Here is a 26317-nt window from a genome sequence, read left to right as displayed (position 1 = left end):
TTTTTTCTTGGTTTCCACTATTTACAATTATATATTACATATGCATAAAATGTGTCTACTCTGATTGTCTTTAACTTCTTGGCCGATTTCGCTCAAACTTTCACAGCTTACTCATCTTAATGGGTGTTTGATCATAAAGGATGGAATTTTATCACATGCCATACCCTGTGTCCCATGTAATATAACCATTACATATAATTTTATCTTACACATGTGTAATATACTTTTTATGCGTTTTCATTGGCTTAGTTTTCGTCTATTGACTAATCGCATTTTGTTATTTTGCTGAAATGACATTGCAACGTCAAATATCAACAAGAAATGTAAACAACATTCGGGATTTATCATTTGCGTAAATATTTATTTAATTTGCTCACTTAAAAGCATGTGATAAAAAATATCTGACACTCGTTGTCATATCCAGGGCCCTCACACTACTTTGGGGGAAGGGGTCCGCAGCCCTTAGGAGGGGGAATTTTCCCGGCATTTCCCTTTTTGGGGGAATTTTTTACTTACTCTCTCATTATTTCATTTGTACATGTTTGCACAATATTCATTGCATTTTCCATAATTTAGTATGTTTGAAAAGATTTAATTGAAATAGAATTGAGATATAATAATCATGAGACACATCTTTCTATTAAAAAAAAATATATATATATTTTTTTTTTTTTAGGGGGAATTTTTCCCCCCAAAAGGGGAAAAAGTATACTTTTCAGGTGGGGGACTGCCGCCGAAATTCGGCGGCAGATTTGATAGATTGAGGGCCCTGATATCATACCATATTTTATTAAACTCGTCTAGGAAATTCGTTAGTAAGCTTGCCAAAGGCTCGCTTACTTACAAAATTCCTGAACTCGTTTAATAAAATATGGTACCGGTATGATATAACAACTTGTGCCAGATCCTATATGTATCCGCTGCACATTTTATAATTATGATTGGCGTTGCGCTGAAGTGCAGCGACTGGTATGTAATACATTTTTTTTCGCTTATGGGAGTAGTTATTTTACGGATCAATGTATATATTTTTGTTGTCAGAATATCTTGCACAGTGGTGATTTTTTGTGTAAATTAGTGTAAATAACTACTGCATTTATTGCAAATAATGCAAGGCTAATTTTTTTAATTAATAACTGATCACAGGGACTGGGCAATAATAAAAGATCACAGGGACTGGGCAAATACGCGAACCGGTGAAACTTTCTGGTTTTGTATAAAAACAAAACATAATCAAAATATATTTATCTTGTGGTTTTTCTAACAATAGCGCAGACTATTGCTGTTCGAGTTTTGGTTAACGCGTATTTTCTTCAATTTTACAAGACGACAGCGATAACACAGTGTATTGCTTTATTGATTACCGTTACACTACAGTCACTTATTAATATCTTAGTAAGAAGGTGATTTTCAAGCGGTTCCGTAGTGTAGTGTTTACACGCTCGCTTCACATGTGAGAGGCCCAAGGTTCGAGCCCCAGTATTTTATTTATGTGCTATGTTAACTTTTTGTTTTGATGTAGACATTTTAGTTTAAATAAATATGCTATTTTATTGTAACCATTTTTATGCCCCCTGATCGAAAGATCGGGGGTATATTGTGTTTGGCCTGTCTGTCCGTCATTATGTCATTCTGTCATCAAAAATTTAACCTCACATTCAAGTTTTGCAATAACTTTTTAAATATTGAACAAAGCAACCCGATATTTGGCATGCATGTGTATCTCATAGAGCTGCACATTTTGAGTGGTAAAAGGTCAAGGTAATCCTTCAAGGTCAAAGGTAAAAAAAAGAAAACTTTAACCTTACATGAAAGTTTTGCAATAACTTTTGAAATATTGAAGAAAGCAACTTGATATTTTGCATGCACGTGTATCTCATGGAGCTGCACCTTTTGAGTGGTAAAAGGTTAAGATCAAGGTCATCCTTCAGGTCAAAGGTAAAAAACAATAACCTTACATTCAAGTTTTGCAATAACTTTTGAAATATTGAAGATAGCAACTTGATATTTGGCATGCATGTGTATCTCGTGGAGATGCACATTTTGATTGGTGAAATGTCAAGGTCAAGGTAATTTTTCAAGGTCAAAGGTAAAAAATAATAAAAAAGCGGCGCATTAGGGGGCATTGTGTTTCTGACAAACACATCTTTTGTTTGTTTTTATTATGCCCATGAAATATGTGTGGGAGAGGAGGGGGGGGGGTAGTAAACACATTAAAATTTTTACTGTGTTTTCATATCAATGAGTACTCAACCCCTATCGTAAATGAGCAACGTAAGAATAAGTTCAGAATCATCTCCCCTTGAAGTTGAGAAAAATATTAAATTTATTAATTACGCATACAAGAAAAAGCAGATTTTTTAAGACCTACACAGTTCTGTTCCATTAATGAAAACTGCACTCGGATGCCAGTAAAAAAGGAAACCAATGTAAATAAAAGGAACTATGAAATATTTTGGGGGTTACAGCACCAAATCATAGATAATGGTTATTTGGAGTTTATAACACAACTTCATAGATTATGGTTATTTTGGGTTATGACACAAAATCAGAGATAATGGTTATACCAGTATCTTTTTCTATTTTGTTTTAAATAAGCGGCCAATATATTAATATTTACAGTAGAAAAAAAATCGTTCCATGTAACTTCATTGACTGCCTTTTACACTGAAATTCCCGACGCCCTTTGATGCTTTGCATCAATACTTATCTTGTACAATATATAAATGTTTGGATTATGCACACGCGCAAAGTTTCAAAAACAAAATGTTGGTTTGCTTTAAAAAAAAAAGGTGTATAAAGTTTTGTGGTAAAGAAACTGAGTCGAAGAGCCAACTAACATGATCATTATTCAGCTATGAATGTATTAATATTAATTGTAAATCGTATAATTGATATAAACATGTAAAATAGAAAACGTAAAATAAAGTTGAAAAATAATAATGTAATAAATTGACGAGTATGTAGTAATTGAGGGACAATTGACGAGGATGAAGAAATTGAAGCACAATTGTAGAGTTTTTTCACTAAACGTCATTTCTATAAAATCATACTAATTCGCATTTATAAGGTCACAGTTCACGAAACTTATTGGCATGGACTAAACAGTTATATTAGTAAAAATAATGTTATGTTTCAATATGTTGCAATATAAGAAATTGTTTTATAAAAGTATAAAGTAATATTAAAGATATGATTTCACCAATGGCTCTGCAACTCGTGAAAAATAAATGTTACCATTCATAAAATGATACTACAATCTCTCAATGACATAAACACATATCCATCAAACCATATTATTTTCAACATGATTTGACATATTTAATATTTGTTTTGGGCAAAAACAACACAATATTTGTTTGGATTTGCATGCAGTTGCAGAATGATCCTGTGTCCTTTGAAGAACTGGGCAAGCTGTTGAAAGATGCAAAAAAGGCCGGCGAATGTTTTTCTGAGAAGGCAGAAAGGACCTTGGCAGAAGCTCTGCAGACATTGGATGTTACTACTCTGTTTGGGGAGCAACGACTTAAAAAGAAGACAGAGGTTGGAAAACAACGCCTTCAAAGCAAGACCAAACTTGGAGAACACCGCCTTAAACAAAAGACAACATTTTGTGAACAACGCCTTCAAAGCAAGACAAAATATGGCGAACAATGCCTTGAAAACAAGGCTTTCTTTGGGGAACAACGCCTTCAAAGAAAAACACAGCATGGAGAAGAACGAATTAATAGCAATGTAAATGATGGAACACAACGGATCGAAATCAGTGTACAGCATGGCATTGAGCGCATGCAACAGGCAGCAAACAAAACTGTACCAGCAGACTACGAACGAGACGAAGCAGGTTCGTAAACAGGTTTTGTTTTGCAAACCAGTTCGTCTCAACATAAGTAATCCATTTACAAATTATCATTTCAAAAACAAAGTGAACCCAATGAGGATTTAAATTTGGACAAATATCCATATATTTCGTACATAAAAAGACGTGTTTAGTTACACAATCATTTGTACAGGAGTTGATTGAGCTACACTTCTGACCTGTTTGTCAGCGTTATGATCTGGTTTAGGTGTTTTGTTTGTAAAAAGTGTGTATGTATTTTGTTCTCTTTGAACTTAAAATATGTCTAATATGACTTGAAAGGCACATAACATGTCCTGCAATTAACTAGAATAATAACCATTTTAAATTTGCATATTATGTATCAATTGATTTTAAATGATAATTAATATATAAGCTAAAGGAAATGTTTACTATAACTATTACATATTACTAAATGAAACCTTTCCGTAGGAGCTTTGGTTTTTATGTAATTTTAATGACACAACATTTTTGTATAGAGTCCGCAGTATAACACTAGACGGGTTTATTTACAAAAAATGACTTTTTCCGGCAATTTGAGATGGACATATTGTTTATGCTTTTAATCTGTACTGTTAACTGGCTTGCGGGCGTTGGTCAAATGCTAGGGTTAAGTTTAGTGTGCAACATCTATGCAGATAGTATATGTATTCTTCTCGTTGTCGTAGTCTGATGTCGGTGCGTAGACCTTGATGATGTTGATGGTGTGAGTTATAGCTGAGATACAAATGGAGATGAGTCTGATTATGCTGTTGGCTACCTCTTTCCTAACGATGTAAGCAACCCGATGTTTGGAATTCTCTCCGATGATCCGTAACTTGTGTCGTTCGTCCGTTGATGTTTTTCCGAAGCCTTGCCACCTGGCATCGGCTAGTAAGAACATTTCCAAGCGGTAGTGCTTCAGCTCATGCTTCAGTATGTGGATTTATCCGCATGCAAGGCGTGTTCTTCCGTTTCACGTGTGTATGATTGGTCCCTTTGCTGCCATCTTGATCGCTTGGTAAACTTTATTATCCTACTTGTCGCATTCACCCTGGGGACTCACAGTGGAGTGCGCGATCATGGTTATTCCAAGCCCCGACCGAGCCCGCTTTGTATTCTGTATTTTTGGTTTCTTCATTTTCTTTCCGAGGGCTTGAATAAATCTTGGCGGCGCCAATTTTCTGTCGAAGACCTTGCATATGTTCATAGAAAATGTGCCGGTCACCTCTTTTTGTTTCGTTCGTCAGCAGAAGCGGTTACAATGGTGTGATTGTGTCAAGGTCTCGGAATCAGAAATGAGATTTGAGTGTCATGTGAGAACCGGGTGTACCAGCCCTCTCTTGGAAGCTGCTGCAATGGGGTGTTAAAACTAACGTCTGCGTTCAAACATTGGGCATCCCTGTAACTACTTCACATATGTTGTAGACATTTAAAACACATGTTAAACATACCATAGCTGAAAACTCCGACGTGCCATTTAGCAAAGCGATGCCGCTTCTAAAACTTCGAATTTTAGAGTTATGTTAATGCGTGCAAGTACCTATTCTTGCAACAACATGGGTAGTCCATTGGAACTGGATCTTTACAAATCATATCCATTTAAAACTAAAAATAAGTTTTGAAGTCTTCATTTTAGGCATTTTTCAAAGCCAATAACGCTTATTTTCATTTAAAACAGTACAGTTAAGTACATACGATTATGAGATAAAGGGGTGCGTGCGACATAACTATATATGTTTTACTATACCATATACTCAATAGCAACTACCCAGTATTTTTCAGGTTATTGACCAATTCTTTTATATCTGATCTATTACTTAGCAGGCTTATACATATTAAATTCCAATTCACGAGTATGCCTGTCTACTACTGGCAGCACTTTAAAACATCCTATGTTGCTTTAGAAGCATATTATAAATAAAAAAATAATCACAGTTATTGGATATATCATAACAAGTGTACAGAATAAAGTCCCGCAATTTCGTGTTCCCTTTAACTCGTCTCAGCAGATGTAAAGCAATAAATAACTATTCGTCGTGTGTATGTATTGTAATGCTCATACAAAAGCAAAAGAAACATAGCCTCATACAAGCTAGTTCCTCTTAAATGCGTCTCTTTAATTGATTCACGCGTATATTTTTTATGACGCAATGACCATATTTTAGATATATGTGATATTAAACTCTCTTTGTGAACTGTTATCAATAAACACTTGTTCTGAAAGATGTTCTTAATTATCCCCCGCCACAGGCGGAGGGATAAAGAATTGGCCCTGTCCGTCCGTCTGTCAGTCCGTCCGTCCGTCACAATTATTTTAGGTCTATATCTCAGAAACTATATAAGATGTGAACATGAAACTTCATAGGTGTATAGATATCAATGCGGCAAAATGTCCTGTACAACAACCATAACCATACATTTCTTAATTAAGAGTAATTGCCCTTTTGTACATTTTCAGGGCTTTATCTCAGATATCATGCAGGAATTCAACATGAAACTTCATAGGTGCATTGATATTAATAAGGAGAAGTGCCATGCTTAAAAACATAACCCTTCACTTTCTTAAATAAGAGTTAATGCCATTTGTTGTTTTCGTGTGATGGCACTTTTCAGGGCTATAACTCAGATACGTTACAACATGTCAACATGAAGGTTCATGTGTGTGTAGAAATCCATAGGAAAATTACTTTGCACATGAACAATAAACACAATTTATTTGCGGGGGATATCAATTCAACGAATTTGCTTGTATATAATCAATTGATGAAAACATTTCCATCTTTTTTTATAATCAGCATGTTATAGATACCATGTTGAACAAGTACATCTCCAAACATACTAGTAATTAATTACGCAACATTTGACGAACTTATGTTGTGAAGCAGTAAAGAGGAAACATAATTGCTGTTCTAAATTTAAGCTAAAACAGTTAAAAGTAGATGAAGATGGATATAAGCACTATTTTACTTCAAACTTCACGGCATAGCATTAGACTAATGTGGGAAACAAATAGTTAAAAAAAATCTCTAAAATGTTATTGTTTATTTGTTTAGTAGTCTACTTAATGGACACGGCTAAATTAAATAACATGAAGACGGATGTTCATTGATTGCTGTATTTGTTAAATTAGTTAAAGGGGCATTTTCACGTTTTGGTAAATGGACAAATTAAAAATGTTTCAAATTCGCAAATTGTCGTTGTAGTTATATTTGTGGGGAAACAGTAATACTGAACATTTACCATTCTCTAAAATATCAATTATATGCATCTTCTTACGATGTAAAAACCTGAAAATTATAAAGCGTTGCAACTCGAAACTATTTAATAATTTGGAGAGTGTTGTTGTTGTCGTTATATTTTGTGAAACAACGAGGACTGCTTATATAAGGTATAAAATACATCACTCGTATGAACACGGATGGCCGAGTGGTCAACGCGATAGACTTTTACTTCAGCGGTCAGTGGTTCGAGCCCAGTTGAGGGTTACTTTGTTCTGTTTTTAATTTTATCCTTGGTTTCACTGGAGCATTTTAGATCCAATGTTTACATGTATCCAAATAAAGCATTTTAATGACAAACTTTAATACATGTCAAAATCTGTGAAAAGACCCCTTTAAGTCTCTTCATGTATACCGTATAACAAAGCTTTATAGTTACATATTGATATGTATATCACTTCAGTGGATGCATTATTAACAGTATTAACAGCAAAATAGAGCATGGACCATGTGTATTCATTACACTTTCTTTTAAAATCAGTGTCAGCAACCAAATCGTAAATATCAAGTCTTGTGTACATAGATCGCACCATTATTTGTTTATGGGTAACATTATTGTTATTTTGATATAGATACGTGCTTATTTACAGTAGCGTCCTTTATGTAAATTATCTAACCAGTTGTTAAATGCTTTGACTGTAGCGAGCGACTTTGTTAACGAGTTTTACTTTCGTGTTTTGCAATGAATTCAAAAATAGCGTACTTTTTTGGTATTGATGTAAGGCATTGTTTCATTTTCATTTCAGATTTTCGCCGTCGTTTGGTGGAACATTACAATGACACTTCGAGCAATGTGCCTCTCTCAGTATTGGATCAGAGTCTTGATAAACGTATAACCGATATATATGCTACGCCGAAAATGCACCGTTTTGATATAGCAAGTGATGGGAAACGTGTTAAAAAGGAGCAAGTACTGACATACAAGGAACTCTTTTACACAGACGACACAAAGTCAAATCGACGTGTATACGTACAAGGCGAGCCCGGCAGCGGCAAGTCAACATTTGCAGCCAAGTTAGTTCATGATTGGTGCGACGAAAATCGGCCTTCAACGGCAGCTCCCAACAAAAATGCATCGTTTGATGACGTGTTAATCATTAAAAATTTCCAGTTCATTTTTTTCCTCTCGTTGGGAGAATCAAGAGGTCAGACCGAAGTTACGCATATGATAAAGCAACAAATCATCGACACAATGTATTCTGATGAAAAACGTGATGTCATGTACACTCTTTTACTCAAAATAATAGAGACGGAAATATGCCTTGTAATACGTGATGGTCTAGATGAATGGGTGGCTCCTGACGGTAGTAACCTTGCTGAACCTTCTATGGCGGGATTTCCAAAGGACAAGTGCGCGGTTCTTACAACTTCTCGACCATGGAAACTTGCTGATGAGCGTATCAAGAATTCACGGATCGACATCCTCGTAGAGATCGAGGGTATTAGCAATTCATATACATTTTGTAACAGAGTACTGCGGTGCATACTTGACAAGAGCAAGGTTGTTAAGACAACCGCGAGGGAAATTAGGAGCTTCATAGAGAAGCGTCGGCTGACCTGGTTATCAAATTCACCGATGTTGTACACACTTGTTATTTGCACGTGGGTGGACACTATGGAGGAGGAGGAACATTTGAACGGATCTTCATTGTGTGCATTGTATACTACTTTTCTTGAAAGCCTGTGTAAGAAGGCGAACGATACAACTGGCTTTTTTAACGATTTAAACCCTCCTCATGTGAAGTGTTTTTCAAGAACAAGTTACCTTCGGCCTATCATTCAAAACGTAGATGTCATTTCAAAAGCTGCTTTTCATCTTTTGTTTTCTCCTGAAAAGGAAAAGTCTATTGTATTCAACGATCAGGAATTGTCAAACTATCTTACACCATCTGAACAAGAGTTTGCTCTCAAAGCGGGACTGATATCAAAACGGAAAACCAAAAGAGCTTTTAATTCGTCTATCTCATTTATCCACAAAAGCATGCAGGAATTCATGGCTGCTTATCATATTGCCCACAATGCGCATTTGATTGATGACGTCATTTCCGGATATCTGGGACGTCATTCGGATGCATATCTCGACATATCCCAGGTGTTCATATTCCTATGTGGACTGAACATATCGGCTGCCAATAAGCTATCTTGCATTATGAATGAACAATCTTGCATTATGAATGAACAATCTTTCATTATGAATGAACATTATAATAATTATATGATTGATATGAATATTATATATAGCAGCATATTTTCATATAAAAAAGATACTTTTCAAAGCATCATAGAGGCAGGATACACAGAGGCTGTTTCAAATGACCAAGCTGGCATTCTCCTCAGACTCAGTCACTTTTATAGCGATGGGGACAACTTAATGGTCATGAACAACATATGGAGAGAAAACAAGTCCAATGCTCTGGCTTTGAAAATACATGTAGGTGACGAAACGACTCGTGCCATACATAGTCCATCTACACATAGCGAGCCAACATCGCAGGTTGAATTTGACCTGTCATCGTGCCTCAATCTGAAATATTTGATACTTCGGGGAAGCCGCATACACATGCAAGGTAATATAAAATACAATAAAACAATATAGTAGGTTTTCGATCAAGTTGTTTAAATCTCAAAAATGAACAATCAATAAAAATATAATTGAAATTTATATCAGAGTGTTTAGTATTGTTATGCTATTAAAATCAATAGTTCATAAAGCTATTCTATACATGCATAATAACGTGCTATGATCGGTATACGTAAAGTGGAATCAATAATAATAATATCCCGTATCACGTAAATGATGTCAAATGCATTTTCCTGAACTGGATCAATTACTTATTTCTTGGTTTGACCATTATTTTTTTGGAAATACACACCGTGCTTTTGAAACTTTTGATCATAGACACCATTGCGCTTGCATAATGATACTTTTAGAGATACATGTTTTTACAACTGTTCTTGCAGTCTTTATTGCAGTTTGTGCCGTTATTTTAATGTGGTTTTCACAGATTTTGATATGTATCGAAATTTGGTGTTTAATGTTTAATTCATTAATGTAAACATTGGATCTTAAAAGCTTCAGTAAAAAAAAACAAGAATGAAATAAAAGAAAACAATTTCCCTCAGCTGGAATCGAACCACTGACCCATGGAGTAAAAGTCCAACTATTAGACTACTTGGCAATTTGTGATCATACAAAGAGTATTGTATTTTATACTTTATATAAGCAACCCTCGTAGTTTCACAAAACATAACGATAACTTGCATATTATGGATATTTTAAAACATGGTAAATGTGCATAATTACTGTTTACTCACCAATATCATAACTACAACGAGAAGTTGCGGATCGGATTGTTTTTAATTGTGTCAAATTACCAAAACGTGGCAAGGTCCCTTTAAGATTTAAGAATTTATTATTGAAAATGTATGAATTTGATGCCAACATTTCACGTTGCTTGCAGCATTACCGTGTATATGAATGGCTGATTACATCGAATTTTTGCCAAGAACACAGGCTAAGTAAATAAAGTAATTATGATGGTTTTCACATAACCATTAGCCGTATACAAACTGCAATTAATGCACAGGTTTAAATGCTTATGAAAAATAGTTTTAAAAAGTTATTTGAACAAAGCACCACGTACCGGTGTGTCAACATCCATTAACATCGATTTGTAAACCCCATAAAGTCACGTGATCCTGCACCTTGGTACAGCACTATTTGATCCAAAATCCAGAGTGTTGATGTCGAATTTGTTTTTTTTTGTTAAAAATTAGGTTTGTGAGGTTAAAGAAAACAAATATACACATCGTTCCGGGAGTCATTTAAAACGTCCGTCTTTCCCGATTCTTGCAAAAATAGGACAAAGTGATACAGTTGGGTTTCGTTACTAGCAAAAATATTGGAAACATGGAGATTCTTATTTTATTTAAAGTAAATTTATGTAAAAATCGTTATTTCTTCATACGAAAAGATTCAAATTTTCAGTTATCAGTGTAGATATATGTTTTACACGCGTAATTAACCGCCATAATGAATGTTATTTCAATATATGATTCAAAATACAATAACATACTAATCTGATTTATTGGGATGTGTTTTGATTAATTTATTTTCGATATAATCAATATATATCTATTTAAAATTTATTGTTCGATTAAGGTGTCTCTCAGCCTTAAATCAAAGTGTTTTGTGTCATGTTGGGTACGATAAAATCCATATTGGGAGTAATTCTGTGATAAAACTACATAATTCAATCCGTCAGTACGCCCACCTTAAAGTTGGAAATTAAATTGTCTTAAGAACTAACACACTTTATTGTTGGTTATTAGCTCCACTGGCCAAAGGCCAGCGGGGCTTATGTCATGGTCCTGTGTCCGTCGTGTGTGCGTGCGTGCGTCCGTGCGTTAACTTTTTCCTTAGACATCTTCTTCTCATAAACTACTGGTCCCATTCTGATGAAATTTCTCAGGAATGTTCCTGTGGTGAACCTTTTTCAAATTCGTTCAAATTATGCCCCTGGGGTCAAATTTGCCTTGCCCCTGGGGGTCAAAAATTTGAAAATTTACTTATATAAGGCCTATTTCGTGCAAACTTTATAAATCTTCTTGTCAAGAACCATTGGGCCTAGGGCTACCAAACTTGGTATGTAGTGACATCTTATAGTCCTCTACTAAGCTTGATCAAATTATGCCCCTGGGGTCAAATTTGAACATGCCCCGGGGGGTCAAAAAATTGAAAAATTGCTTATATAAGACCTATTTTGTGCAAACTTTAAAAATCTTCTTGTCCATAACCATTGGGCCTAGGGCTACCATTTTGCTATGTAGTGACATCTTATAGTTTTCTACCAAGTTTGTTCAAACTATGCCCCCGGGGTCAAATTTGAACCTGCCCCGGGGCGGGGGGTTAAAAAATTGAAAATTTGCTTTTATAAAGCCTATTTTGTGCAAACTTTAAAAATCTTCTTGTCCATATCCGTATGGCGTAGGGCTACCAAATTTGGTATGTAGTGACATCTTATCGTCCTCTACCAAGTTTGTTCAAATTATGCGCCTGGGGTCAAATTTGACCCTGCCCCGGGGGTCACAAAATTGAAAATTTGCTATATAAGGCCTATTTTGTGCAAACTTTAAAAATCTTCTTGTCCATAACCGTTGGGCCTAGAGCTACCATTTTGCTATGTAGTGACATCTTATAGTTTTCTACCAAGTTTGTTCAAACTATGCCCCCGGGGTCAAATTTGAACCTGCCCCGGGGGGTTAAAAAATTGAAAATTTGCTTTTATAAGGCCTATTTTGTGCAAACTTTTAAAATCTTCTTGTCCATAACCATTGGGCTTAGGGCTACCAAATTTGCTATGTAGTGACATCTTATAGTCTTCTACCAAGTTTGTTCAAATTATGCACCTGGGGTCACATTTGACCCTGCCCCGGGGGGTCAAAAAATTGAACATTTGCTTATAAAAGGCCTATTTTGTGAAAACTTTAAAAATCTTCTTCTCCATAACCATTTGGCCAAGGGCTACCAAATTTGGTATGTAGTGACATCTTATTGTCCTCTACCAAGTTTGTTCAAATTAAGCCCCTGGGGTCAAATTTGACCCCACCCCGGGGGGTCAAAAAATTGAAAATTTGCTTATATAAGGCTTATTTTGTGAAAACTTAAAAAAATCTTCTTGTCCATAACCATCGGGCCTAGGGCTACCAAATTTGGTATGTAGTGACATCTAATAGTCCTCTACCAAGTTTGTTCAAATTATGCCCCCGGGGTCAAATTTGACCCCGCCCTGGGGGGTCTTAAAAACGAAAATTTGCTTATATAAGTCCTATTTTGTGCAAACTTTAAAAATCTTCTAGTCCATAACCGTATGGCATATGGCTACCAAATTTGGTATGTAATGACATCTTATAGTCCTCTACCAAGTTTGTTCAAATTAAGCCCCCTGGGATCAAATTTGACCCTTCCCCATGGGGTCACAAAATTGAACATGTGCTTATATTGGGCCCATATTGTGCAAACTATAAAAATCTTCTTGTCCATAACCATTGGGCCTATTTCTATCAAATTTGGTAGCTAGTGACATATTATAGTTCTCTACTTAGTTTTTTCAAATTATGCCTCTGGGAACAAATTTGACCTTGCCCCATGGGTCACAAAATTGAACATATGCTTAAATAAGGCCTATTTTGTGCAAACTTCAAAAAAAATCCTTGTTCTTAATTATAGAGCATAGGGCTACGAAATTTTGTATGTTGTGATATCTAATAGTTCTCTACCAAATTTGTTCAAATTATTCCCCAGGGCTCAAATTTGACCCTGTCCCGGGAGGTCACAAAACTGAACATATGACGTTTACCAGGGAAGATTACTGCGGCCGTGTGGCTGTGACCAACAACAACAACAACATCTTGTAAACATGAGATAAAACCCTGTCATTTAGTGCCATTTTAGATCAGATGGTGACTACTTTCAAAGGAATTGAAGTAAGAACATTTGTTCTGAATGTTTTTCTTATAAACTGAAAAAAGTCGGGATTTATTTAAATATGTCAAAAGTGACCATATATCCGGATAAAAAAATCGGATGACATGTTTATTTAATGTCTTTTTGTAGTGTTTAAACCAGTTTAATAATATTTTATTGATTTTAAAACACAACTTCCACGAACAAATTGTTTCCAGAAAAGTCAATATATGATACTGCATTGTAAACTCAAACTTTGTAGCCAAGAGGTGTTGGAATTAATGAAGTGCAATGTTCTTAACTATCGTATATGTTGCTTTTTAATAACTAAGGATTCATTGTTCCATTTGTGAATTGTGACTCATGAATTGTGGAGATATGATTGTCAATTGCTCAACGATCCATATAAATTTCTGATCATTTTATAATTTTCTTAATATAAATTATGAATTGATCTTAGAAGTCAAATGTATTACTTAATTAAATACATTTATAAATATAAGAAATACTCTTTAGATTATCATAAATTCTCAGGCCTGTTGGTCTAAGGGACGTGTGGGTTGTTAATTATATCTATGCCCCTCTTCGAAGAAGAGGGTGTTTATTGTTTTGTACATGTCGGTCCGTCCGTCGTCCGTATGTCCGTCTACCAGATGGTTTTTGGATGATAACTCAAGAACGCTTTGGCCTAGGATCATGACACTTCAAAGGTACATTGATAATGACTCGCAGATGACCCCTGTTGATTTTGAGGTCACTAGGTCAATGGTCAAGGTCACGGTGACCCGAAATAGTAAAATGTTTTTCGGATGATAACTCAAGAACGCTTATGCCTATGATCATGAAACTTCATAGGTACATTGATCATGACTCGCAGATGACCCCTATTGATTTTCAGGTCACTTGATCAAAGGTCAACGTCACGGTGACCGGAAATAGTAAAATGGTTTCCGAATGATAACTCAAGAACGTTTTATGCCTAGGATCATGAAACTTCATAGGTGCATTGATCATGATTCGCAGATGACCCCTACTGATTCTCAGGTGAAAGGTTTAGGTCACTGTGACCCGAAATAGTAAAATGTTTTCTGGATGATAACTCAAGAACGCTTATTCCTAGGATCATGAAACTTCATAGGTACATGGATCATGACTCGCAGATTACCCCTATTGATTTTCTGGTCACCAGGTCAAAGGTCACGGTGACTCAACTTAAAAAAATGGTTTCCGGATTATAACTCAAGAACGCTTACGCCTAGGATCATGAAACTTCATAGGTACATTTATCATGACTCGCAGATGACCCCTATTGACTTTCAGGTCACTAGGTCAAAGGTCAAGGTCACGGTGACTTCACAGAGTAAAATGGTTTCCGGATGAAAACTAAAGAAAGCTTACGCCTAGGATCATGAAACTTCATAGGTACATTAATCATGACTCACAGATGGACCCCTATTGATTTTCAGGTCACTAGGTCAAAGGTCGTGGTCACAGTGCCAAAATGCGTATTCACTCAATGGCTGCCACTAAAACTGACAGCCCGTATGGGGGGGCATGCATGTTATACAAACAGCCCTTGTTTGAGATGATTCTTTACAAAGAAAGATGCTACTATTGTATTTGTTATAAATGTGTGAAAGGCTCTAAGAAGGAACCAGAGATTATTAACCCTTTACCAAACACCAACAGGATTTTACGGGTTTATAGTTGACGACTTTATAAATAATTATGATAAAATGAGAAATTGCTCAAGATGAGCAATTTCTCATTTTATCACAATTATTTCTACCCTACCTGATTATTTCCTTAATATTCCATTACAATTTAATTGTAATCTGCAACCTTTTTCAAATTGGGAAAGTCCAAAATGTGTCGTTTGGTAAAGGGTTAAGGCATTTTGATTCCTACGGGTCTTGTGAATCTGTTTCAAATCAAATGCGTATATTTGATCTTGATCATCTAAAAATATGTGAAATAGAAAGAACGACAATGTCTTTTGGAGAGATAAATGTACCTACGTTATAAGCAATGGGACTGTGCTTCAAAGGAACAATTCCCGGGCTTTTTAGTCTGTTTAGTTAACACGGTAGTAACTTTTTCCATATATAAAAAATGCTCACCCTTCCAACTTTAGGTGCCCAGTGGGACGAGGGATAGACAGAGAAAGTCACATGCTTGAGTACATTTCAACCCATGCGCATTGCGCGTTTTTTGTCGCATAAAAAACAGTGGAGCGATACAGGGCCATCATGGCCCTCTTGTTTGTGTTAGCATTTACAGTAACTGGTGCGATATGTTAAAATTACCTCAGTTTACACTAGCGAAGAAACGGAACATTCTACGAATGAATTGCCTATTTATTAAACATGTGAATGACAGTAACTTCTACAAAGTATTGTGAGTGCATGTATAGTGGAAAGGTCGGAACGCAGTAACAACGTATCGTTTCAATAACTTTATAGCTGGTTTATTTAAATGTTATTACGAACCAAATAACGTCATTTAACATGCTTATTGTGAAAAATATCAACGTAAGCAGTGGGCACCTAACCCACCCATAATGACAAGGGACGTTAAAAAAACATGTGCAAAGCCCGACATATTGTTAAAAATACGTCCGTTTTTATCATATGTAAGCTAGCGATGGAACAGGATATAACATAAATGTGTTTCATATCCGTTACAAATGCACATTCACCGTTACTACTGCATAGTGTAAAAAATACTTAAGTTTCTTATAAGGTGTACACTTTCGATGAAACATGTAATTATATTAATGGTTCCTTCTTGTTAAAAATTTACGCTGGTCCTTTACTACCATTCGTTGATGTTTTGCATCTCTGAAAACGAATGAGCATAATACAATTACGGGCTTTTTTAATTGTTCTACGTGATCGGTGAGTTGATTCCTATGATTATTGGTATGAAACGGAATCTGGATTATGCCGACCTCCTATTTTTAGAAGTTGATGTGTGTTGGCCAGATTACAATGCGGGATTTTGTAATATCTTTCTTAATCTAGAATCGTGCTTGTAATATCGTGTTCTCATTAAGAGCACGAAATCTCGACCGTTGTAAATGCGAAAAGAACGAAAACACGATGCGAAACCGTGATATTTCATTTCGCAAATTCGCATTGGGTTTTCTTGAGTTCATATCGTATTTAAGCAATATTTTGTCAAACACAATCATTAAACAATCGTGTGCGCTAAAATATATTCGAGGGATTGAAAATGCGATTTGTGAATGCGAACATAAGATGGAAGATCGCAAGATTACGGTTAGTGGTTAATGTAATACGATTCGAGACCGCGAGATACATTGCAAAACATTGATATTTTTTAACCAGGTTTTCCGAAGGAAAAAACTGGTTATTAGATTGGCGAATGCGGGCGGGCTGGCGGGCTGGCTGGCTGGCGGGCTGGCTGGCTGGCTGGCGGGCTGGCGGGCTGGCGGAATAAGCTTGTCCGGGCCATAACTATGTCGTTCATTGTCAGATTTTAAAATCATTTGGCACATTTGTTCACCATCATTGGACGGTGTGTCGCGCGAAATAATTACGTCGATATCTCCAAGGTCAAGGTCACACTTTGAGTTCAAAGGTCAAAAATGGCCATAAATGAGCTTGTCCGAGCCATAACTATGTCGTTCATCGTCAGATTTTAAAATCATTTGGCACATTTGTTCACCATCATTGGACGGTGTGTCGCGCGAAATAATTACGTTGATATCTCCAAGGTCAAGGTCACACTTTGAGTTCAAAGGTCAAAAATGGCCATAAATGAGCTTGTCCTGGCCATAACTATGTCATTCATTGTGAGATTTTAAAATCATTTGGCACATTTGTTCACCATCATGGGACGGTGTGTCCCACGAAAGATTCACGTCAATATCTCCAATGTCAAGGTCGCCACGACTAAAAATAGATTTAAAAAAAAAAAAAACTTACAAAGGGGGTTAATTTTTTTTGGTCATATCAAAAGTTCAGTTTGAGTTTTCTCCCTTTATCAGATTTTTTTTTCACAATGAAAACCTGGTTTTGTGACAATTTTGTCCCTTGTTGTTGCTGTTGGTTTGCCATTTTAAATTTTTGATAAATAAGGGCGAGATCGCGAAACGAATTTAAGAGAGCAGTCGACTTATTTTAATGCATGATCGTGTTATTCATGTCAAGACCTCTCTAGGTAATTACGCATTGTTGCATCGCTCAACCTTCATTTCATTTTATGACCGGTTCTTGTTTTTGTACTCTCGCGTACCAACAGAAGTTATTGAAAGTGAATATATGTTAGGGTGACAGTTAAGGTATTATTCAGCTCACCTTAGTATAACGTGCCCATAATGAGCTATTGTACTTGCCTTTTGTCCGTCGTTCGTCCTGCGCCGTGCTTCATCCGTCGCCAATATTAAATTGTTCACACTTTTGGACAAAAACTTCATGAATCCTGGTCAACACGTTTGTCTCAAAAATATGTTGGCCGAGTTGGAAACTGGATCACGTGTAGGCAAACATTAGATCACTATGTCAAATTATACAAACGGCTTATAAACACTCTCGAAATCACATTTAAAGTCGAACCTTTATGAATCTTGGTAAGAACATTTGTTGTAATGACGTCTCCATTCAGTTTTCAAAATGGTGTGTGTTTGTCGAACGAAAACATGGCCGACCGGGGGTTGGGCAATTTCATCAATTTGCTATAATTTAAAAATGATACTCTAGAAGCCTCATTTTCGTCTTATGTTTTAAGATACTTGTTTAGAACATTTGTGTTATAGTATCTCTTCCGAGTTAAACATTGTTTGGTCCCTTTTGAAAACATGACCGCCAGGAAGCAATGCGGATTTCCGTATATGGTCATAGTGACACATTGTTAATGCGCTATGAATGCGCTATTAGCAAATCTTATTTTCCAATCTGTATAAAACAGATTCAAAACATGTGTCCCTATGTACTAAATTATTGTGCCAATATTTGAAACTATGCTACTTGACGTAAAAAATAGGTTCATAGTTCAAAATAAAAAGGGTAACATTAAAGGGGCCTTACGTTTTTTTAATGACAAAATTATAAAAGTTGTGTCATATTCGCAAATGTTCGTTTAAGTTATGATATTTTGATATTTTTGATATCTATCGATTTTAGTCGATTACAATGTGATAAGAATCTATGCAAAGTATATTTCTTTTTTTTAGTTTCAATATGTATTTATATTCAAATGTTATTCATAATTTTGAAGATCTGATTGCATGTTTAAATTAGACAGGTTTTTGCGCAGATTTATTGTCTAACCATCTTTCCAATAATTAATTATAAATCTTTTACTTTTGATGTCAGTTGAAATTGTACAATAAATAGGGGTCAAAAGCGTTATAAAGAGTTTGTTACACATCTATATTGGTGTCACCCTTGGATCATGCTATTTTATTAAAAACGAATATGTGTTGGATACCTCGTTTTCAAATACTGATCAAACAATTACAAGTACTGTATATACACGGGAAGGAAAATGTAATAAGAAATATAAACAACACGCATATAATACTTATGCACCGATTGAAAATGTAAAAGTATTAAGTAATACTTCCCAATGTATTGTATTTTTGTATGGCAATAGGTTCAAATGTTTTAAATTTATCAAAATTATTACCCACGTTAACACTTGTTAACGTAGTTAATATGTTCGTTACTGTAATAAATGTAAGTGAATGTTTACAGATTCGTCGAGTTCGGTCTCATCGACACTTCCGGTGTGTATTGTACTAAATAGTGCAAATCCAGCCCAGTGTGCAGATCCGCCACCGCTACTGCCTTGCATAGAACGCATTGAATTGAAAGATATTACATGTTCGTCTACCTGGCTACGCAGTCTGTTCAGCACATTACTGACACTCGAGCAAAATGCTGTGTGTAAACTGACGGCGGTCAGTTGTCAAGGTACATTTATTGATTTCGCAAAATTATCGTTTTTTAAGAAAACATTAGCATACTACCACGGCTATACTTCTTCTCCAGAGTGCGACGTTCAATGGGAGGTTCTCCATGGTCTGAATATAGAGAGCCTTAGTCTGACTATAAGTAGAATAAATTGTGCAGACTCGATATCCCAGTCACTTTCATCGCTCACTCATCTGGACACGCTTAGTATTAAAGTGTGTGTTGGCGTTGACAGTCCCGGTTTGTGGAAGGCTCTCCATGGTCTGAATATCAAGAGTCTGAGTCTGAGTGGTCAGTATGGATATTTAAACGTAGATTATTCAGACTCGATGTCCCAGTCACTTTCATCGCTCACTCATCTGGACACGCTTAGTATTGAAGTGGATGATGACAGTCCCGGTCTGTGGGAGGCTCTCCGTGGTCTGAATATCAAGAGTCTGAGTCTGTGTGTTGCGCTTGGAGGTTTAAACGTAATTTATGCAGACTCGATGTCCCAGTCACTTTCATCGCTTTCTCAACTGGACACGCTTAGTATTGAAGTGGATGATCTCAGTCCCGGTCTGTGGGAGGCTCTCCGTGGTCTGAATATCAAGAGTCTGAGTCTGTGTGTTGCGCATGGAGGTTTAAACGTAGATTATGAAGACTCGATGTCCCAGTCACTTCCATCGCTGACTCAATTTGACACGCTTGACATGGCTCTCCATGGTCTGAATATCAAGAGTCCGAGTCTGTGTAGTCATTATGGATATATAAGCGAAAAATATGCAGACTCGATATCCCAGTCACTTTCATCGCTGACTCATCTTGACACACTTAGTATTGAAGTGTTTGATTACAATCCCGGTCTGTGGAAGGCTCTCCATGGTCTGAATATCAAGAGTCTGAGTCTGAGTGGTCATCCTGGATATTTAAACGTACATAATGCAGACTCGATCTCCCAGTCACTTTTATCGCTCACTCATCTGGAAACGCTTAGTATTAAAGTGGGTTATTACAGTCCCGGTCTGTGGGAGGCTCTCCATGGTCTGAATATCAAGAGTTTGATTCTGAGTGATCGGCACGGATATTTGAATGTTAAGCATGCAGAGACGATAGCACAGTCACTGTCATCGCTTAAACAGCTTGAAAAACTTTCAATATGTTTGCAGACATATATCGACATAAAGCTACCTCAATCATTGAGGTATTTAAATATCTACTGCGTGACATTGCTTCCATCGGAATTACACGAATTTGTGGACACACTGTCTGCATGTACTCGTACAGTTGAGAGTAAGCTGGAATTCGGTTGCGCTTCTTTCAACGATGCACGTGTAAAACCAATTCCTCCAGAGGAATACATTTCAATCCAACAAGAACTGGGGACTCTGAATCATGTTGCCTTGAAACGATTCCGAATATTACACCGGAGAAGTAAAACAAATATTTGTGAGTATAATGCCGCATCTCCTTGGTCCGTACGTGGCATTGGTGGTGTCCAAGACGATAATACGGATGATGATAATGTAAACGATGTTGCATATAAAAGCTTCGTTACCGCAATCGCCGACTCAATTAGCAATGGAATCATTAATCGAATTGCAATGCGACTTCTGATTACTCCATCCTCAAACTCATGAATCGTCGATAAATACGACTGCAGCACGTGATAATAACGAGAACAATTGTATTCATTATGTCTCGAACATTTTAAATAAGAATGATATATCTCTCTTGGATAGCATACATAGACAGTAGGCATTGTAAAAAAATTAATTCAACAAGTTGAAATAATCTTAACATTTTTGGGATGTGTTATTGGTGTGTATATGTTATAAATGGAAAATGTTTGATGAAATGCATGCCAATTTTGTAAAAGTATTTAAAGTATACAAACACCATAAATTCAAACACGTCACGCAGTTTCTTTTCATAGCCAATACTGTTTTTTCTGCAAAATTTATGTGCGAAGCAAATTATATGTATGCGTTGTTTCTAGTTCGTTTAAGCATATATATATATATATATATATATATATGTACATCTTGTAAACATATTCCAGAACTGCTTAAAAAAAGTTTCTATAGCCATGAATATTGCAGAATATCCAACACATTTGATCCCTTATTGACTATAGAATTTCATACGCTTGTCGTCTTAGAATGAATCATATAATAATGTGTTAAATTGCTTCTTGCAGACGGTGCGTGTCATGTTGATCTTAATGTTTGTCATTACAGATAGCAGTAACCACATATTGTTGTACACGCACACATATATATACATGTGTGTGTGTGTTAATTGTTTAGATGCAACAAGAAAAAGGTGCATACCTTTAGTTTTCATTTAGTTTCAGATTATTTTCAGGTACTAAAATAAATCTATAATAGTATATAATTCTATATTGTATTCTTGACTAGAATGACTATCTTCATTTTTGTTACGCCTGTCTTATCTTTATAAACACATGTTTTGGCTGTGACTCTGAGCCAAATATCAGGTTTGGAATTCTGACAACCGGGTTTGCATTATACGGTTTGAATTTCTTATAAACGGATTTGCATTATACGGTATGGACTCCTTACAAACGGGTTTGCATTATACGGTTTGGACTCCTTACAACCGGGTGTGCACTCAGCGTTCAGAGGCGGTGACCCCAAATATATTCATGTTTGTTTTTGCTGTGTTTTTGTGCCTCCGTACATGTGTGTTTTGTCTATGAATTTGAAATAAAGCAGATATTTAGTTTCAACTGAAAAAAATCAATTGTGATGTGGTCTTGTGCTCTGTGTAAAAGTCGGAATACACGTAGGAAATTCAATCTGTCGCCTTATTCCAGTCACCCATATCGCATTCGTTATTGGTGACTTCCGATGCAATGCCAACGTTGTTTATTCCGTGGTAAAAACAAACAGCTTACACACGAGAATTTCTGTTTATGAATGTAAACGGTTATTTGTTTATAATATTTTCTGGATAAAGATGATATCATTATTAAGTTTGTTTGTATATAATACTTGTTATAAGATGTTAACCATATATCAACTACAATATAACGATTTACGTTGGCTTAAGCGCATACGATAACATGCATTCAATGTAGATAAAGATTGAACACCCATTATATGGGAAAAAAAACATTAATAGGAAACTTAAACGTGTGAGAGTTTTATATATCTGGGTTTTATTTAAAGAACGAAAATCATACATTAATAACTAGTCTGTAAATTAAAAAAAAATGTGTGTGTTGTTTTACAACAAATGAATACAAACGAAAATTGTTTCTTTAAATTAGTCGGATTAATCATTTTATCGTGATTTTAACGGCGATTGGTTATTTCTTTTTTATGTTTGTTTGTTGCTTTTTGTCGTATATGATCATATGTAATTAATATTGATTTCTGTATTTTGTATTAATAACACCGTTGTGCACATCGGAAACATGTGTACCTCAACGAATAAAGTATTATCTTCACAATCAAAACATTTGTGTCTTACTCAAATACCGGAAATTTATGAATGAGCTATCTTTATATCTTAATCTTAAATTTTTTAAAGATGTTTGTGCATACAATATACATTAAATACACAATATTACTTTCAAAAAGTGAAATATCACATACAACGAAACAAGTTGCAATTGTTTAGACCATATTTCTTTAGAGAAGTAAACGATGCAGAGTATGTCAAAACAACTTTATTACAGACAGTATATAAAGTAGCAATAAACACAGTATAGACACGTATATAATATGAAAAAAAACAGCAAGTGCAGAAGTTACAAAACTTTTATACTTGAAAGTTAATAAATACATCGCACTCTCTACTGCAATTGGTGTTTGTTTAATTTAGATTCTTTGCAGAATAATGAAAACAGTGGAAGTAGTTTTCGCATGTTTATTTACAGAAGTAAAATATGCAGAGGATACAAAACAGTAGAAAAACGCATGCGATATGAAAAATACGGACACAATCAAACGCAAAGAAATCATCTAGCGCTGTAAAATTTAAATAAATAAAAGATTTAACTAATTGTATGTGTTTTTTTCAATGTGGACTGTTGCACAACAAATATTATAATTATTTAATCACAGGGTAAGATACTTGTCATTCATTTTCGAATTTCGCTTCTTTAATCTCCGACTTCCTGTGATATTGCTGATATTTTAACACAGATCACGGTCGCCATATGAGACTTGTTCTGGGAAAACTGGGCTTAACGCATCTGCGTAGTGTCGTCACAGATTAGCTTATCATGGAGACACTTTACGCATAAAGTGTATTTTAGGTTAGAAGAGACTTCGTTTTAACAAACATTTTATAAAAGAGAAAAACGCTGTCCCTGATTAGACCGTGCGGACTGCACAGACCAAGCTGTGATACACTTAATGCTCATGCATTTAGCCTAGTTTTCCCTGAACGAAATTCGTATATGACGAGTCGTGTAGAACAGTGGTGATATTAAAATGACTAATTAATTCGACCATAGGTGTCCAGACTCGAATAATGATGATTCTATTAAAAATAGTTATTATATATGATTACGGTTGAATAAAAATCGATATTGACCGAAAACAAACTATTTCGTTACTTTTTATTATGCCCCCTTTCGAAGAAGAGAGGGTATATTGTTTTGCTGGATGTTGGTCAGTCTGTCGGTCTGTCGGTAGACCAGTTCGTCTCCGATCAATAACTCGTCAATGGATTGACCGATTGGCTTGCAACTTCACATGTGCATTTGACTTGGACAATAGATGACTCCTCTTGAAATTGGTGTCACTAGGTCAAAGGTCAAGGTCATTGTCACAATTAGTGTGTAAATCATTTCCGATCAATAACTCGTCAACATTGACCGGTTGGCTTGGTACTTCACATGTGCATTGGCCTTGGAAAGTAGATGATTCCTATTGAAATTCGGGTCACTAGGTCAAAGGTCAAGGTCAATGTCTTAATAAGAGTGAACATCGTTTATGATCAATAACTCGTAAACGGATGGGCGGATTTGCTTGATACGTCACATGTCCCTTGGCCTTGGACAGTATATAACCTTTATTGAAATTTGGGTCACTAGCTCAAAGATCAAGGTCACTGTCACAATAAGTGTATAATCGTTTCCGATCAATAACTTGTAAACGATTTGACCGATTATCTTGATACTTCACATGTGTATTGGCCTTGAACTGTAGATGACCCCTACAGCAATTGAGGTCACTAGCTCCAAGATCAAGGTCACTGTCTGAAAAAGTGTCAAAATCGTTTCTGATCAATAACTTGTCAACCAATTGACCGATTGGCTTGATACTTCCCATGCCCATTTGCCTTTGAAAGCAGATGAACCCTTTAAAATTGGGGTCACTTGGTCAAAGTTTAAGCTCACTGTCACAATAAGTGTGAAAATCGTTTCCGATCAATAACTCGTCAACAAATTGACTTACTGACTTAAAACTTCACATGTACATTCGCCTTGGACAGCAGTAAGCCCCTATTGACAATTGGGGTCACTATTTCAAAGCCCTGTTTGGAGGGGGGGGGGGGGCATTTGTCTCCGACCGCGGAACTCTTTTTAACTGCCGTTACAACTTTAATATATTTTTAAAGGGTTATATTTTGAGTACAAAAACAATAAAAAAGAAATGGATCGATATTGTTTACTGTTATCTTGCATTTGTAAGCAGGATATTTTTTGATAAGGCGAATATTCGTTTGTAAATAACTGATATTTCCCTGTTAACCACATAAAAGTGTTTTTTTTTAAATGAAACGTTGTTGTTTATGGATTGAATTCGAATTATTCGTTCAACCTTTTAGTATTGCATTTTATCGCTCATTGTCTACCGCCTACGTTGTATCTATAGACAAATTTATAACACATCTGTGATTCGGCCATGGTAATAGATACTATCTCATCCATTGAAAAGGGTCGTGTCCTATTTCTTCTTTAATGCTTCAACATAACTTGATCACGGTTTGTTTAAATAGCGATTTGTTTAAATAATTGTCGTACATATTCAACAAATTGTATGCATTATCTTTAATCAAACGATATAACGCTATCGACTATAAACAATGTTTGAACTATTGATTCATTAACGTCATAATCGTACTCATCATTCCAAATCGATAACATTATGAGGCATTTGGAACGCTTTGCATCGATAATTTCGAAACAAAAACGTCGTTCATTACTAAAGCGGGTCTGTTTCGCCTCACAAAAAGAACGACGACGAGGCGCAGCGCTAGCTCGTGGGGTTTTGCTTTCAGAGGTCTCGGGTTCGAAACACGAGGATGACAATATGTTTTATTTATTGTTTTTCTTGGTTAAACAATTTATTAAAATTATATAAGTTTAAGTAAACATATTTTATGCCATTTTTCCAAAAATGCGAAATATGTAAACAAGTCCTCTTAAGCTTTTAGTAGTACATACTAATGGCTCAAAGCGACCTGGATGGTCAATAACAGGGAATAGATTATTGTGGAGCGAGAGGACGACTTTCCGAGGCAGCCATCGACCGCTTTGCGGTCTAACAATTCCGATGTGCCTTCTGGCCAATTACATGAGCAACTGTATGATTAATAACTTGTCTCTGGATACATTGCCTTTGATTGACAAAATAAAAATAAATGAAGTCACTAGCATATTTAGAGTGCGACGTACAATGTGGACTACATACTTGAGGTCGACCAGTGGCGCAGTTAAGCTCCCTGATTTAATGACGGTGTTCTTTTCGCCCCGGAGGCCTTTGGCTTTAACGAAGCTAACTTATGCCTAAATGGTGCTACTGGGTTCCACAAAGCTGACCTGCGCCTAAAT

The 26317-nt window shown here is 35.9% G+C and overlaps 2 protein-coding genes across 9 annotated transcripts in view; both read left to right on the top strand.

Annotated features, from left to right (window-relative positions):
• LOC127857964 (uncharacterized) overlaps positions 1-26317 on the top strand; it is a 309606-nt gene that overhangs the window by 138446 nt on the left and 144843 nt on the right. The gene's annotated exons all lie outside the window — the stretch shown is intronic.
• LOC127857969 (uncharacterized) overlaps positions 1-26317 on the top strand; it is a 289700-nt gene that overhangs the window by 124030 nt on the left and 139353 nt on the right. The window contains exon 3 of one of the 2 annotated variants that reach the window (XM_052394771.1): positions 15720-15857. The exons of the other annotated variant lie outside the window; for it this stretch is intronic. The gene's annotated coding sequence lies outside the window, so the exon portion shown is untranslated. Of the gene's footprint in view, positions 1-15719; positions 15858-26317 lie in introns of those variants that run through there. 2 annotated transcript variants of the gene reach the window in all.

The sequence above is a fragment of the Dreissena polymorpha genome, chromosome 14, assembly GCF_020536995.1.
Source record: "Dreissena polymorpha isolate Duluth1 chromosome 14, UMN_Dpol_1.0, whole genome shotgun sequence".
In the NCBI taxonomy this organism is placed as follows: Eukaryota; Metazoa; Mollusca; class Bivalvia; order Myida; family Dreissenidae; genus Dreissena; species Dreissena polymorpha.
This window is presented reverse-complemented; position numbering and strand designations above follow the sequence as displayed.